Source organism: Lontra canadensis, unplaced genomic scaffold (assembly GCF_010015895.1).
Source record: "Lontra canadensis isolate GAN:19392208 unplaced genomic scaffold, GSC_riverotter_1.0 scaffold21, whole genome shotgun sequence".
Classification (NCBI taxonomy): domain Eukaryota; kingdom Metazoa; phylum Chordata; class Mammalia; order Carnivora; family Mustelidae; genus Lontra; species Lontra canadensis.
In genome coordinates this window covers 15,663,164-15,680,799 of record NW_022631015.1, presented here as the reverse complement: position 1 = coordinate 15,680,799, position 17,636 = coordinate 15,663,164, and positions in this window count along the sequence as shown.

Below are 17,636 nucleotides of genomic sequence, written 5' to 3'. Positions count from 1 at the left end.
CCTCCCCAGCATGAGGGAGCGAGATTGTGCGATGGCGCCAAACCACATCTCCCTGGCCAAGCCATTGTACTGACTGCTTCGTTTTAACGTACATTGTTGTAAGAAGGACTTAGGTCCTAGGAGTTAAAGTGCCTGCAATTTGAAGGAAAGATTACGAGCTTTCAGCGTTACTAAGAGCCTGATTCCAGAGTCTGAGATGGTGTTTTGGGGTGAGTAAAGAGAAGGCCCACAGCTCCCAGCATAGAGGAGAAAACATTTGAGAGAAAGCCAGAGCAAGCTTACAGATTGAACACAGTCCCCATGACTCACTTTCTCTTTGCTCTCTCTGTCCAGCCGTTACTCATTTACTGCTGACCCCCCAGGAAGGCTCCTTTTGATGTTTCCCTCTGGCTGCCTCGCAAAAAAATATAAATATACACCTTGGAAGAAGAAGGGTGAGAGAAAGGGAGGAGTAGAGGTCACAACTTTTAATCCTGGTTCTACTGATAACAAACCCTGTGACCAGATACTTTGTACAGCAAGGGATGATGTTTTTAAAGTCCATTCTGAGTTGCCAGATGGCAGCCATCACTCAGTGGAAGGGCTTGCCTCTGGGCGTCTCGCACGTCCGCCATGTTTGGGCTGTGGAAGGGCCCAAGGAACCATCCATTTGGACCTGCTGTTGCAGACTTTTGGAAGTGGCCCAGAAGATGGGACGGCAGCCTTCAGAGCCTTTAGCAATTTGGACTGAATTGTACTGGGAGGAAAGGAGCTGGGTGGTGGAGGCTGGGGTGCCAGGCTATCCTGAGGCTGCTCTCCCAGCCCGTTGGGTGGGAGTTTAGGCCGTGTGGTCGGTTGGAGATGAGTCTGCCACAATGTCGCCATCTCCTGTGATGTGTCCTTCCGGTTTTTGTTTGTTTGTTTCATCTGGAAAGTGGGGATTACATGAATTAATAATATATGCAGTGTTTGCCCTTGGAGCCTGGTAAACACTGTCCGTGCTTTACCTACTGTTACCACGTTATTGTTCTCCTTTGGTGTTTTCTGATTTGCTTGTGTAGCATTTAGGGCACACGGGAGATGACAAAAGTAGGGCTGGTGGGAGGCAGACCGGGGGTCGTAGGGAGTGTGGGCAAATGCTGGTGTCTGCCCCGGGTCTCGGACTGTGCCTGGACGTAGGTTTATTTCTCAACACCGGGCTTGCTCGTCTGATTGCCCAAGCCCTCGGCCTTCCCCCGGCTGCATTCTGCTCCACCACGATGTCTGCCCGGAGCCTCCCCACCGCCCTCCGTTTTATCGTGACACTCAGATGTCTTGCTTCCCATGTGACTGGAGGCTCTTGGCACTTCTGAAATGCAGGGTGGTGAGGCAGAAAGAACAAGGACCAGGGGCAGAGGGGATACACTCTCTACTTTCCCATAGGCTCCTCGTGCCCAAGGCGTTTGGTCCCCGATCCTCCGAGCCCGTTCAGGTAAAATCAGGGTCGAGATCTCTCCATCTCCCCCGCCCCCTTTCATCGTTGTAGAGTAGTAAATGGTGAACAGTGTCAAATCAATGAACGGGTGTCCTTTCTCCAGCTGCTCTGTTAGGGCCGATGTTGTTTTTCTACCCCATAGCGCCTCCGCTCGGTGCATGGAGGAAATGGTCTGTATGAGGAGCTTTTCACTTTCATGGGGCAGATAATTTTGTTCGTTTTGATCCTTTTATGGTCTGAATCTGTGTCCACGCCTGAGTTCAATGCAGTAATTTGTCTATGAGAAAAGATTTTCTGTGCTAAAAAGTAGAGTAGAGAATATCACAGACTAATAAATGTGAAGAGTACATAAGAAAGGAGAAGGGTACCTAGGAAATCACTTTAGAAGTTTTTGTTTGCATGCATTGTAGTAGATTTCGTCTATGATAACACAAATAATATACAATTATATAAATTCTCATATTGTACTCATTACAGAATTCACTGATCACATGGAACTTTTTCAAGTACTTAAGGGACTTAAAATTATATTTCTTTTTAAAAGTTCATAATTTGGACTTATTTTCTTATTCATGTTAAGTGCCTCGTCTGCATACCCAGTATACTGAGCACATTATTTTTTGGTGTGTTCGGAGAGTTGATGTGTATGGTAGTCAGAAGTTTCAGCATCCTTCTCCCTTTGGAATGATTTGTACATGTCATTTAATCCTTTTCCCTAATATCTATATCCAGAGCCAAGATTGCTTGCTGGTTTTTTAAAAAATCATGTTTAAAGTGTCTGTTTACTTTACAGTGTTACAGATGTCTGAATATTTTAAACAATTGTGAAAGATTTTGAACTTCCCGATCTTAACTTCCTAGGAAAGGAGGGGAGGGGTGAGAGAGAGAGAGAGGGAGCAGAATTTGGACACTTGTGTTTGTAACCATCTTTGTACTTATTACAACATCAGAGCAGTGGCTTAGTAATTGAGAAAAATTTGGGGGAATAAACTGCTACTTTTTTTCAAACTGTTACTACTTCCTGGAAGAACTAGCTTTTGGAATATTTGTTATACTTGTTCAGACCAAGGAGGGAACATGTTCACTGTCTAATTAGGCTCCATATGGTTTGAACTCTTGGGAGATCCACCTGAAATAGGACCCTGTTAAGAAATTATTCTGTGTCATACATAATCAGGTTCAGGAGGTCTTAGGAATTTGCATTTCAGAATGATAATTGGCATTTTTCTCAATGTTGAGTTCTGCAAACTTACATGTTTTCTGATTCAGTTTAGCAACAACACTGAGCTATATATTAAAACCTTTTCTTTTAAAAAAAAAGGGTTCCATGTGAGGAGCAGTTGAATAAAATCTTTTTAAATATTAGTGGAGGCCCTCCCCCACCTCCTTCAACTTTTTTATGGTTCACAGAGTGTAAGAAGTTTCTTTCTGGTATAGTCATCTTAATCCAGTGATCAAATTCTGTGTTATGACGAGAAGGAAAAATGTATCATAGCTGTTGTGGGGAGGAGGACTTGGAGGACAGGAGGTCAAGAGGGTAGAGAAATATCAGCTGCCTTTATTTTCCAGATATTTATCCATCATTTAGCTTTTGTTCCTTGTGTCCTCGGATCTGAATTGATAAAAAAAGTCTGTGTTTATAGAGGCTCCTTGCTGAGAAATGCTTAGGCTTCCCTTTGATGTCCCCCCCCCTTCTTTCTTCTTCTTTTTTTTTTTTTCCTTCTTTTTAAAATGGTGCAGAAAAATGTTGGAATAAATGTAGGCAATTTGTACGAAGACGGTTCTCTCCCTTATCTGGGCATAAATATTGTTGGAAGAGAGAGAATGTGGGAGTAGGTACCCGCCAAATATGTACACTGAGAGCAAGTGATAATTGACCTCACCGACAGGAGGGAGGAAGAAAAATAGTTTAAAAACTGTTTTTCACCGGATATTTCAACCAAGATGTTTTTCTGAATTCGGATTCTGATTTGAGAACTGGACTGAGCTGTGTTTTGTTTCATCTGAACACATTTGAATTGGAGGGGGAAGAGTGTTTCTTAAGCCTCCCTATCTTCAGGCAGTGAGTCATTTCCATGCTGCTGAGACAATCTCGAGCCTTTGCCGCCGTGTGTAGTTCATGCTTTGCTCTGGATGTTTTGACTCCTTAAGAAACTCGCAATAACAAATTAACAATCACACTCTCTGGAATGAAAACGTGGTAGCCGAGTAATAAGCAGCAGATCTGGAAATCTGAGTAGAAACCTCAGCTTTCACACTGGAGTAGGCCCTAAAGAAGGAGTCCAGTACCCATCATTTAAAGCCAAAAAAACAAAAAACAAAACAAAAAACAAATAACGAAAAAACCAAACACGCACACACACACACACACACACACACACACACAACCCCCCCCCAAGAATGCACTTTTCATCTTAATCATCCAAAAGATTGTCACGTAAGCCCATAAAGCCATTTCTATTATTCAAAATTATTATTTTTAGTCATCTGACCTTCCTTCCCTCTTCTGGACCGTAAGTTAGTTATCACATTTGTCTTGATAGAATAAGTTGTATTTGCTTGAGAACCCCACCTTGGCCTGGACTTCATTTCCTGTCTTTCTTTGGTGAAACTGGGAATAGCGCCTGGGCCCAGACCTGGGTGGGAAAGACTTGAGTCAGCACAGCCCGGAGACAGAGCGCTTCTCCGCTCCACGTATCATCCTGGTGTGTCCTGGCCATTGTCTCATTGGGAATTTTGTATCAGACCCAGGTAGTAGGTAGAGAGCTCCAGTGGCTACTTTCCCCCCAGTGGATGGGGGCTGCTTGGTCTGGTGGTGAGGATGGAGTAAACTCTGGAGCTCCTCAGCACCCACATGTGGATCTGGTAAGAGGCCACTGTCAGGAAAAATACTACAGCTCTTCCTCATCGTACGTGCTTGGCGGGCAATGGGCAATGGGCAATGAAAGAACGTGCCAAAATTTCATAAATTTTCTCTATATTCTTTTTAATATTTTATTTATTTATTTGACAGAGATCACAAGTAGGCAGAGAGACAGGCAGGGCGGGGGGGGGGGGGTGCAGTAGGCTCCCCACTGAGCAGAGAGCCCGACCTGGGGCTCGATCCCAGGGCCCTGGGATCATGACCCAAGCCGAAGGCAGAGGCTTTAACCCACTGAGCCACCCAGGTGCCCCAAATTTTCTCTAGAAAGAAAAGGATCAAAAAAAGAAAAGGGGATCAGAGGAGCTGGGGCTGGTGATTTTTTCCCTCCTTGCCTGTTTTCAGTTTCTCCCGAAGTTTGTCCATGTTTTAGCCAAACTGGTTGAAAGGGAGCGCCATTCGTTCTGTGCTTTTAGGACCATGAAGCTCTTTCCTCACCTGCCGGGAATAGTAATGTGGCTGAACTTCTAGTCTGAGGCATGGGAGTCAGACAGAGGCAAAGATTTAAATGCTATTAACATGAGAAAAATCTTTTGAACATGAAGTCATCATGCCTGAGGTTTCTTTGAACTTTTCTCGTAGTCATTTTTATGGTTTGTACCAGAATCAGCATGCTTTAGTTTTGTACTCAGAGACACAGTGGAGTAAAAATGGACACAAATTTGAAATGACACAATAGCCAGAAACTTTCATATTAAGGAAATGTTAATACCCTAATAAATATTTAGTGAAGATACTTGACTCATGGGCTTTTATATTTTTTTAATGGTTTCTGGCTTCAGGAATTTCTAAGCCAGATTCTTTGTAATTTAAATTTCCTTCTAAGCAAGGAAGTACACTATGTTATTAATTTAAAAAAATATATACTTAGAAGTTAAAATTGTGTAATTATCTTAATGCTCCAGAGCCTCTTTTCTGACTAAACATTGGAACTTACTCTGTTGAATGCAGGGAATTTGTCCAGAAAAGCTTAAGGAAATTTAGCCTACGCAGGAACATTTGCTAGATTTATAAATAAAAGGTTTGACTAAAGGGCTGATACATAACACAGTTTTGTTTTATCTATAAAAGATTGTATTTGATTTTCTGTCTTTTGGCCCTTCTTTTAGGATTAAGTATTAATTGTGGCTTACTTTTTTGGGGTTGCTTTATAGCAGTAAGTTTTTTGTAAACTTTGGGTAATTGAACTCATTTTAGCTGCATAAGGGTAGACTGCCTTTTACAGCATCACAGAAAGGTATCTTTTCTTATAAAGTGAAAATGTCCTCAGAGACAGCACATGTGAGATCTTGAAGTAGTAAAGAAAGAAAATAGAAGTGTGCCATTCTGTCCCTTGAAGAAATGACCCCTTCTATCTGAAAAGTGACTTTAAAGAATTCAAAGTTTAGGATTTTTAGTTGAAATCATTTATAAATCATGGCACTTTGCATCCTTAGTAGAATTCTTTATTTCTAAGAAGCCTGCATAAATGTTTATATGAACATATCCTTAAATATTTTATTTTATTTTATTTTATTTTATTTTATTTTATTTATTTTTAAAGAATTTATTTATTTGTCAGAGAGAGTGTGCATGCATGTGAACAAACAGGGCGGGGAGAGGGAGAAGCGGGCTCCCTGCTGAGCAAGGAGGCAGGACTGGATCCCAGGATCCTGCGATCATGACCTGAGCCAGAGGCAGATGCTTAACCGACTGAGCCACCCAGGCATCCCAGCCTTAAATTCTTTTAAATGTAGCATACCAACATTACTTAAAGACATTATTCATGAGAGTGTGCATTCAAAGTTTTTAGGTAGAAACGCTTTGTACCTTCTTACATAGTTGGTTTTATTTTGCTTTGTTTTTGTAAACTCTTGAAGGTAAGCTCTCTGGAGTGGAGTAGGGAACAAGTATTGTTACACTGTATACAAAGAATGAGAAAAACAACGGATCTTCAGCTTTAGCAGCTAGATGTTTTAACTACTAAAGAAGTTGAGTGATAAAACCTATTACTGCAGAAAATATTAATAGCATTTGGTGAAGCTGATAGAGAATCAGGTATGGTGACTACAGTGACTCAGAGGTTTTATAATCTGACATATTTTCTCTTTGTAATTTTAGGCTTTTCCTGTTATTTTGGATTTTTTTTTTTTTCATTATTTACTATGGATTCAGCACCCACGTAGCCAAGAAAAGCAATAGCTCAGTGTACGGAGTCAGTTTGTTGGACAAAAAGGAAAAAAAAAAAAACCTTGTTTTTAATTAGACTCTCCTTTGGCTTTTAAATGTGTTTTTTTTCCCCCCTTATAACTTCACACACACCAGGCATAAAAGTGAATTTAAAAGAGAGCACAACATTGTAGTAAAATTAAAAATTCAAGCTTCTTTTTTTTTGTGCATTTCCCAGTCATTCCTGTTGGGTTGGACTGCTGGCCCATGTGGACGCTGGATGGCCATGGTTGAGCAGTGCACCTCCTGTGGCAAGTTCATGGATGGTGACACAGTCTGGAGAATCCCTTATGTGCTGGGAATCCTAACCGCTCTTCTTCCACTCCCTTCACCCCAGGCAGGGCTGCATGGTTCGTGGGGTGGCCAGGGGAAGAGAAGCATGTGTATGAGGGAACTCATTTGCCAAAAGCACACGAAGGTGATTGGGATTCTTCGCTTCTGCTCACTGAGCCCTTGCGGAATTCCCATGGTTCTTGGTCACTGTAAGACAACGCAGCATGACATTATAAGCTCGTATGTTTCTCTGGGGAGAGGGATGCAGCTTCCCAGGCCCCCAAAGGATTCTCAGAAGGTCAGTAAGAACCACTAATTTAGGGGTGCCTGGGTGGATCAGTGGGTTAAGCCTCTGCCTTCAGCTCAGGTCATGGTCTCAGGGTCCTGGGATTGAACCCTGCATCAGGCTCTCTGCTCAGTGGGGAGCCTGCTTCCTCCTCTCTCTCTGCCTGCCTCTCTGCCTACTTGTGATCTCTGTCCGTCAAATAAATAAATAAAATCTTAAAAAAAAAAAAAGAACCACTAATTTAGAATAAAGAGGTAGGCATACCTTTGAGGCAAGAAATACAAAGGCTGTGCTACCTTTTTTATTCGATTAAAAATGACCACGGTGTGGACACATATGAACTGCATTAAGGTAGCATTGCAAACACAACTGGTATGTCTGTGACACCCGTGTGTTTATTTTGAAGTGTGTGTGGGGGGGAAACAACAACATCTCTGGGCTCGTCTCCTCTGCATTTGGAGCCGACTAGATGCCGTGCCTTTGATGGTGGTAGCTCGGGGTTTTTCCTGTATTTGCAGTCGCCCAGCATGAGACAAATGAGGAACGTTTGGGAAAATGTGTGAATGAATGAGTGAAGACATTAACAGCTATCTTTAGAGAACCATCTTCTGGTTTGCGTTTGTATTAAGGACTCTGCGGAGCAGGAAAGCGTCAGTGGTCCCAGTGGTGCGGAAGTGAGGAGTCTGTTACCTGCTCAGTGTGTCAGGCACAAATGTCATATAGCCCTTTAGGTTTGCACAACACTTTACGGTTTTGCAAAACTGAACTGAGCGGGTCGAGTGAGAAGGGCAGCTCCTCCTTGTGTGGATCCGAGCTCTCACAGCGCTGGCATGCTACCTGGGGTGCGCAATGTCTGCACAAGTATTTTGTTGGCTGAATTACCTCGGTTGGTTCTCCTGGAGGTCCTGTGGATATAGACACAGCCAGCCTTGGCATTCCTTTCTGCAGACCAAAAGGGGGCAGTTAGTTACCTAAGGTCACGTGGCTGGCAGAGAAAGTGTTTAGGCTTCTTCTTTACGCCGTGTTTTGTCTTGACCCAGATAATAAAAGTGCAAAGGCCACCTTTTGATCAGCTGAGCTGCATAGAAGAGAATTGGAGTGTGGTTGTAACCCTTAGATATTCTCAAAAATACCAGGAGTGTTCTTGGTTATAACAGAGAGAAAAGCTTATGCTAATATGCCTTGTTGTTGTTCTGAAGTCGGGCTTTTATCATTTAGTGAGAGAAAAAAGAAATCACATACTTGTTCTCATGCCATCAGATATTTATTGACTGGCCCTACTCTGTCCCAAGGGTAGTTGGGTGCACTGGGAATAGAGCAGGGGATGAGTGTTGTGTAGGTCCCTGCCCTCAAAGGGCTTACCTTCTCATAGGGGAGAGATACTTCTAGGTCAACCCACAAGTGTACTCTGTAGTTCCAGGGGGAAAAAATAGAACAGGGTATATTAGGGGGAAAGGAATGGTGGTCGCAGTGAGGGGGATTATTTGGATAGGATGTGGCATTTGTACAGGAGCTGGGGCTCAGAATGTGAAGGAGCTGGCCCTGGACGATTGGGATGCTGAGGGAGGGGGTGAGATAAGAAAATCAGGAGAAGAGTACGGCTGGGAGAGAGAACGGCCAAGCAAGGGTCCTGAGGTCAGAAGGAGCCTTTGAGTCTGGAGCTAGAGGCAGAAAGTCTGGGATTTCATTCTCAATGGGATGGGAGAATTCATTTCCTTGGACAGCCCTAATAAATCGCCGCAGACTTGGTAGCTTAAAACAACAGAAATCTGTTCTTTCACAGTTCCAAATGTTGGAAGTCTGAAATCAGGATGTCCAAAGGGCTGTACTCCCTCTGAAGTCTCCAGGAGAGAGCCTTCCCCTGCTTGGTTCAGCTTTTGGTGACTCTGGGCATTGCTTGGCTAGGGAATATGGCTCTAGTCTCTGCTGATCTTTGCATGGTCTTCTGTGTCTGTTCCTGGTTTGTTTTTTGTTTTTTGTTTTTTTCTTTTTCTTTTTCTGTCTCTTTTAAGGATACTGGTCATTGGACGTAGGGCCCACAAGGTTACCCAGGATGATCTATCTCACCTGCAAAAACCCTTCTTCCATCACATTCACAGGTTCGGGGATGTCTTTCTGTGGCACACTTTTCGGAAACCATTGAATTCCCTAATGGTGAATTCCCTAATAGGAGCCACTGAGGGGGTTCAGGCACAGGGAGTAACAGCATCCACTGTATTTTAAAAAGATGGCCCTGGAGTTACAGGGGAACGGCCGCAAGCCATAAAAACGCTACCAGGGCGACCATGTGAAAGGCTGTCACCGTGATCCAGGTGATGGAGGGAAACAGGTAGATATTAGGCTGCATCATGGATGACACAGATGCGGGTTGTTGATGGAGTGCAGGTAGAATGGAAGGAAAAGAAAAGCATCCCAGAGAGCAGGTTCCTTCACCGAGAAGGGGAAAACTGGTTTAGGGCCTGGCCAGTGCAGCGGTGATGACCTCCAGAGTTCTGTTCTGTGCACGTGAACCCTGAGCAATGGAGGGGTGTTTAGGCATAAGTGTCTGTAGCTCGGTGTAGACATAACTTGAGCTTTGTCTGCCTAGAGATGGACTATGTCTAAGTCCAACAGACTGGACACAGCTACGTAAGGAGAGGGTTTTCCCGGAGTGGAGACTATGACACAGTCCATTAGTACGAAAGTCACAGATGGATGTCCCGCCCCAGCCCCTGATGTTTCCGTCAGGACCAGAAGAAGGAAAGCAAGTGGGATGCGGCCACAAGGAGAACCTGGCTCCCCTGGGATGGGCTGTCGTAAAGGCCACGTGTGGTGAAGTTTTACTTCCTAAGTGCTCTTGGTTTCTTTCCAGTCTTTCATTCTAAGCCCCGTAGGCCTGATTGGCAGATGGACTGTCTGCTTTTTCTGGTTTGGGATTCTATGCTTTTTCTTAAAGCCATCCCTCATCTATTAACCTACATTCATTTTTTAATTTCAGTGCCTCTATCAATAATTATTTTACCCGACCATTTCTGACAGCCTGCTGCTACATCTAGCTGTTGAGCAGGAATTCAAAAGGTGATCTCAACTTGGACAAAGGGAGTAAAGTTGCTCTTTTATCCCTTGTTTTGGGGGGAATCTGGAAACATGCGCTTGTTTACTCTGCCCTGGGGAGTTTTTGATGTAGAAATAACTTAGTAATTTTCGGTGTAAGAAGATAGAGCACTGCAGAGCCCTAAAATTTTCTGTTATGTTGCATTTTGCTTATTTCAGAAATCCACTTGGAAGGCAGGATTTCTCTTGATTGGAGTTGATTCTGTGAGGTCAGCTGTTTAGCATTTGTACTCATTGTGTGTGAGGGACCGCGCTAAATGGGAGGGCAAATTATACACGGTCCTCAAGAAGTAGAGGGGACAGGGAAACAAAAGCCACCTCTAAAACGACAGCCAGAAATACTTAGAAAATGAGAATGTTCTCTTGCTCCATCTGTGAACCTGGGATGACCCTTCCTGGAAATTCCAAGTGAAAACCACAAACAAAAGTGCACGCTTGGCTTTTATATACATCACACACACACACACACACACGCATACACGCACGCACGTGTGAGCATATCACAGCCAACGACAAACAGAGCTGAAGGCCCAACAGGAGGGGGGAAATGTCCTTTCTCCCGAAATCACAGTGTTATAATTCTCAGCAGTTTAGATGATCTCTGCTGTAGCTGTTGGTTTACGTTTGGGTAATTTACCGACGAGCATATAATTTTTAATCCCTGGTTGGACTGGGCAACTGCACACAGCATTTCCAGTGAAACAATGTGAAATGTGAAAGTAAGCATTTCCCTTGAGAACTCGAACCTCACTTACTCCATTGGTTCCTCCGTGGGTGTGAGCGTGACCTCTAGGTTAGATGTTCTGGAACAGAGGGAAGAGAACAGATCGCATCCCAGTTAACAGGAAAGGAGGTGCCCGGTACTCTCGCTCCCGCGCACTTGGCCCCGCTTGCCCTCCTTGGGCTGGGGGCGTTTGGCCTCCCATATCCTGGCATGATTTAGCGAAGCAGGTACTGACCTCCTGGTGCCCTCTTTCATTTTACCCGGGCGGATTCATAGAAAAAATTCATGGTTACATTTTTGTGGCCCAAACTTTTCCAGCTCTGGTACAGAGCCTTTGTTTTTCAGCTTTATAGGGCAAAAGATTATATATAGCATTTTCTGGACACTAGTTGACGCTTCACTGTGATTTAGCTTTTTTTTTTTTTTTTTTAAATACATAAACTTCATTGCACCTGATTGGGACAGCAGTACTGGTGGCTGATGGGTGCCGTGGGTACTCGGCTGCTGCTCTTACTTCCTTTGCTCTTGTTTTAAGATGACTTACTTAAATCGGGTACCGGTTTCCAGTCTGCGTATTTAGAGAGGGGCACAGACATAAACTTTGTCCCGAGGTATCACGTTCTTTGGCTTCGTTGTCTGAGTAAGAACCAGTTGAAAGTGAGCAGAGCCAAATGTGATGCGTTAGCCAGGCCGTCGGAGAGGGCAGGTTGGATCTCCACGCCACGGGCACCTCCGCCCTGGACACCAGATCTGGGTTCGGGTCTGTGTCTGGGCTTTGCCATGCTTACTCAGGACACCATGGCCAATGAGGCCTTCGTGTCCGTTCACAATGCGAGACATCATTTCCGTATTCTCAGGTCCACTCGATCATCACATTCTGTCTCTACCGAGGAATGTAAATCCCACCAAGGAATGTAAATCGTAGTCAGAAGCTGCTTTTTCGATTCATCTTGAGAAATTCGTACTTGGATGCAGGTAGCGACGGTTGTCTCAGCACCTGTGTTTCCTACAGAGGTATCAGATGGATCCAACGGTTGCATGGTGAGCAAGGAGTCAGAGTGAGGAAGTGGGGGGAGTTGCTGGTGAGTGGCTCCAAGCTAACATGGCTCTGCTCATCTCAGGACAAGCACAGTGTTCCCAGGGGGATCAGAAACACTTATGTCATTGGCGACAACCCCCCGTGGTCATCTCAGGAGGGTGGCCTTGCCAGTGAAGCCAACTTCCTCCCCCAGCAGCCTTGGCACTGCCCACATTAGCTTTCATGACTACACTTGACACAGGAGGACACAGTCTTCATAGCCACTGGCCAGGGCCGAGGTGATGGTGGCGATACGTTCCTTTTTTCTTTTGATTTTGTGTTCGGAGTTACGTCTCATTCTTACTGTAAACCTCTTCAGGGCACTCTCTTTCCCTCATTTCCAAGCTCCTGGTGGGGAAGTGGTGGCATGTATCTCCTTGTACTTTTAATAAGTCCCTTGGTGACTTTCAAACAAACATTCCATGAACTATACCTTTGGATCGAGCACTGTGAATGGCATGGCAACATGGAGACAGTGGTCCGGACCAGGAGTAGACAAACAATGGCCTGCTGGCCAAATCCAGCCTGCCAGCTGTTTTTGTAAATAAAGTTTTATTGGAACACAGCCATGCCCATTCATTTATCGAACGCCTGTGGGTGCTTTCGTGCTACAACCACAGAACCGAGTTGAGTAGTTGCGCAAGAGACGTAGGCCAGCACAGCCTGAGATATTCACTTTTAGGTCCTTTTCAGAGAATGTTTGCCAGCCCTGGTCTGTAGAATTTGCAAGTCATCATTGCTGCAAGTGAGAACTAGAAGTGCCCCCACCCTGTTGCGCATCCCCTCCCCGCCAATTCCACAACAAATGGAGGATCAGACAAGGAAGGTGACTTGCCTGAAGGTCACAGAGCTGGTTAGGGGAGATGTAGAACCTGAACTCAAATCTTCCAATTCCTAGCATAAGTTTTCACCTCCTACTTTTGTGAGTTTTAGGGCTTATAGGCAATCAGCCATTACAACATAATGAAGCGAACCTTCTCTTGTAGCAGGTGCTGTCTTCCATACTGACTTCCCCAGATAAAGTCACCAGCCAGATTGGTACCGATACTCATTTATGAGTCTCACCAACAGCCACCTGCTGGATCTAGGAGTGGAGGCAAGGGCTAGAGACAAGGATGAGTGAATAGTGCCCGTACCCTCAGGAAGTCTGCACGAGTGGCCAGATCATTGAGCACCCATTTTTGCAGTGTGTTAAATGTCCTAATAGGGCCACACATAGAGAGTGACCATGCAAGGATGTGTTGATTCAGCCTTGAGGAGGTAGTTTTGTTGTCAGAAGTGGCTCCACAGGGTTGGAGGCGTTTGAGCTGTGTCTCCAAAGAAATGGAGTCCTTCAGGCAGAGAATGGCAGCACACATGGCCTGGGGCCCGCTAGATGTGAAGTTTGGGAATGCTTGTCGACCACGGCTAGAAAGTTGGAAAGGTAGATTGGGGCCAAATTGTAGAGCCCGTGGCATATCACATAGTTTATGTTCTTGAGGTTTCTGACCTACAGATTCCAGAACACATGGGAGACCACAGTTCTTACATGTTGATATGGCCATTAAGCATCATCTGTAGATTTAATAATTAATATCACAAACACAGATATAGGAGCTTTCTCCCAAATATATGCAGCTGGCTGATACTGTGATTCATCAACCAAAAGTTCATTTGAAATGTTATATATTAATAGTATCTTCCTGCTCGTTGTTTATTTTCTTGGTCAGCAGATACCGAGTAAAAATATCTGTTGCCCAAAGTCTGCAACATTTTTGATTAAAAAATAATATTGGGATCTTCTGCTGTTGATGACAGATAGTCATGAAATTTTTTGAGTTAACACATGGTACAAGTTCCAGAGTCAAGTAGCTCCAAATTTTATTGGCTGTGTGACTTGAGCAAGCAAGTTATTTAACCTTGCCAAGTTTTAGAGATCTTACCTCTAATGGCAAATCAATAACATTTGCTTTTTAAGGTTGTTAGAAATATATAATAACGTATGAAAAGTGTGTAGCTTGAGAGGTGCTCAAGAACATAAGGTATTCTTACTATTTTTGGTGGTACACACAGATGTGTCTTAGATCTGACCCCCTGTGGAGGATGACTTTGAAGCGGGGAGTCGTTAAGACATTTTGTTATCCAGGTGAGAAATGATGGGGGCCTGGATCAGAGCAGAGGTAGGGGACATGGAGAGTATGGGAAAGTACCCATTCCCCTTCAGCAGTGATGCAGAAAATGAACCCAACTTCTGTTCATTCCCAAAGCCAGGGACCAGGCAGAGACTAGAGTTTAGAGATACCTAATGGCATGCCTTCTTGGCACCATATGGGGTGAATTATCTGTTAAGTTTTGTGGCTCTTAATTCCTGAAATTGATCTAGATAAGAATTCACCCAGGTTAAATTTATTTTATTAGTTTAATGAATTAATAACTCCTCTCTGGGACATGTCGAAACTAGAACTAGAATGTAAGTTTGTTGTTTCATGATGATTTAGGATAGCCCTGAAGTTTAACCTATACCCATACTATAGCTCTCAAAGAAATGTATACAAGATGAGGTGCGGCAGGTTCCAATTATTAAAAAATTAAGTAAAATTTCTATATTATTAAATATACATCTGTGTTTAGAAAAAGTCAGACAGTATAAGTGTTCAGTGTCATCTGAGAGATTTTTATTTCCTTCTTTGTCATTTCTATTTTTTCCAAAATGAATATATGTATTTTTAACACGTGCTAAAAAGGAAACCAGCAACAAAAAGGAACAGATCAGGAAAGCTGAAGGAATTTGCCGTGCCTGTCTTTTTGAGTAGCTGTTTACAAATGCTGGTGGTAGTGGGTGCCCTCCCAACTGTGTTTCAGTTCCGTCAGATGGCATGTTCTATATCTGGTGATATGGGGGCTAGCTCCTAAAGGTGGGTGGGAGTGAGAAATTAGAGTAGCAGTCGTACGTGCTGATGGGGCCAGTCAAAATTTGACTATTATATTTTATTGAATTATTTTTAATGTGAAACTCGAGTCCAGGCTAAGGCATATGATTTTCTGTCATTTACCATCGTTTCTCAGTCTGCATATTCTCACACGCTTGGGTTTTGGCGTCCAGACATGGGCACCTACTGTCGATGGGCCCAGCGTTCACCATGAGCAGCAGGAACGCTGATCCAGAAATCAGGAAACGGGCTCAGCTCTGTCGCTTAGTTTTGTAGCAGACTTGACTAAATCATTCGCCTCCCTAAGCCTGGCTCCTTCTTGTGCGAATGAGGAATAATCAGACAGTTCCGAACACCTCACAGGGTTATTTTGGAAATCCATTTCCAACAGATTATGAAATGCTGTGCCTCGGGATTGTTTGCAATGCTGGCTTGGCCAATCCTTCAACACTGTGGTTATGGGCAGGTGACAGAAGCTCTCTGGACCCCAGTACCATATCTTTATAGTACTATTTTTTTTTAAGTTTTATTTTATTTTATTTATTTATTGGACAGAGAGAGAGAGAGAGAGAGAGAGAGATCACAAGTAAGCAGAGAGGCAAGCAGAGAGAGTGGGGGAAGCAGGCTCCCTGCTGAGCAGAGATCTCAATGCAGGGCTCGATCCCAGGACCCTGGGATCATGACCTGAGCCGAAGGCAGAAGCTTAACCCACTGAGCCACCCAGGTGCCCCTATGATACTATTCTTTATAGAATCTTTAACTCTTCTATCCATTCAACACAGAGATGTGGGGTTCAGAGATAGTGGGTCAGAGGAGCACCCCGGAGGGCAAGTGGTCTTCAAACAGAGTAGACATCAGAATCACCCAGCGTGCTTGCAAAACCTCAGATTTCTGGGACTGACCCACAGGGTTGCTGTAATATTATGGGGCCTGAGAATGTGCATTTCTAATGCATTCCTCCAGGATCTTGGTGTGGCTGTCCCAGACGCCACCTTTAAGAGTACAGCTGGGAGGACTGTATGCTATATGAGAAGGCTCACGATGGTGGTCAGTATTCACTGCCACCCCGCCCAGACTCACACACCCAAATCACCCAAACTAGATGTTTTTTGACATTCTTTCCTTTTCCTGAATATTTGATTCTCTCTCGATGCCTCAACCAGTAGAAACACAAAGTGACTTTTGGATAAAGCAGTTCTCACCTGAGTCACCCTAAATAACGTTGGCAGATGGTGAGTACCCGGCCTCAGCTAGACCTCCGAGAGGCTTAATTCATACACGTATGTGCACCAGAGGCCAGTGATGGCTTTTGGCTCTGTTCTCCTTTTTTAAAAATGCAGTGAGTAAGCTAATTTTATAGGAATGTCTCAGAAAGCTATTCCTGTAAACCCAGCATTGTTACATTGAAATAGAGGAAGCAGGGCTGATTAGTGCAATCTTACTGAAACCTCATCGTAGCCGTCCCTCCAGATTCAGAGGGTTTGCATGGGAACCCTCCTACTCACCCCTTATGGCTCTGTTGTATGGCGAAGTCGCGTTTGCTCACGTGGCCTCTCCTTGTTCAGACAGGGTTAATACCTCTCCGTGATTCTTTCACTGGACGGGATGAGTAAGCCGGGGAGACTCGGTATTAACTGCTTCATCAACTGTGTGTGTGAGTCATCTCCTGCTTGTCTTATTAATTCAACTGGAAGGAGGAGAAATGTTATCTCTGGTTCCTGAGGCCAGCTTGGGCTTCAGTGAACTAGGATACTCCCTCGAGGGGCTCGCGATCGCCGTTTCATTCACTTACTGAGGGAATGAATCCGTTGTGAATCTCATTAGTGTAGCATGTATATGTAAATACGTAAATGGCAAACTGCGGTGATGGTGGGATGTTTACTGATGATCAGCTGCCGCAGGTGGGATAGGAGCCCTGGAAGGGTTTTCTTTGGAAGGTGGTTGACTTTAAAAAAAAAAAAAAAGGATGAATTCAGGTTATTCAAGTTCCTCTCCCCACTGCAAGCCCCTCCTCTTGCTTCTGATTTGATTAACAGAGGTACTGGGGGAAGAAGAGAACAGTTTTCCAAATAAAATTGCCTGGGATTTTTGTTCGGGTTTAATGTAGCAGCTGGATTATCTTGAAATACAGTTATATGCTTAGTTTCTACTTCTGATGCTCAGTTCACTCGTGTCTTCCTGTGTGGCTTGTACCTTCCCCTTCTGACTCCGTTTTCTCTGTTTCTCTTCTTACTCTGCCAGACCGCTGTTCTTCCTCTCTGCCTTTGGCTTTTCTCACTTACCCTCTCCCTCGTATGGCCTTTTTCACTGAAGCATGTCTCTCTTCACTCTTTCTTTACCCCCACGCAGACCCTCCGGATGGAAGGTATCTTTCTTTTAATGAACACATTCATTTTGATTCAGGAAGAATTTACATACGGAGAAAGGGAACATAGATCTTAAATGTGCAGTTCAGTGAGTTTTGATAAGTGGGCACCTCTCTGCAGTCAGCTCCCTGATCGGGATAGAAGACATTTCCATCACCCCAAAGAGCGTCTTTCTTCCTCCTTCCTGTCAGTTGCTATCACCCCACTGCTCTGATTTCTCCTATCGTATTGACTTCTGTGTGTTCTTGGACTCCATACAAATGGAATCGTTTGGTGCGTACCTTTTTTGTATCTGCCTTCTCTCGTTTAACGTATTTTTGCAATTC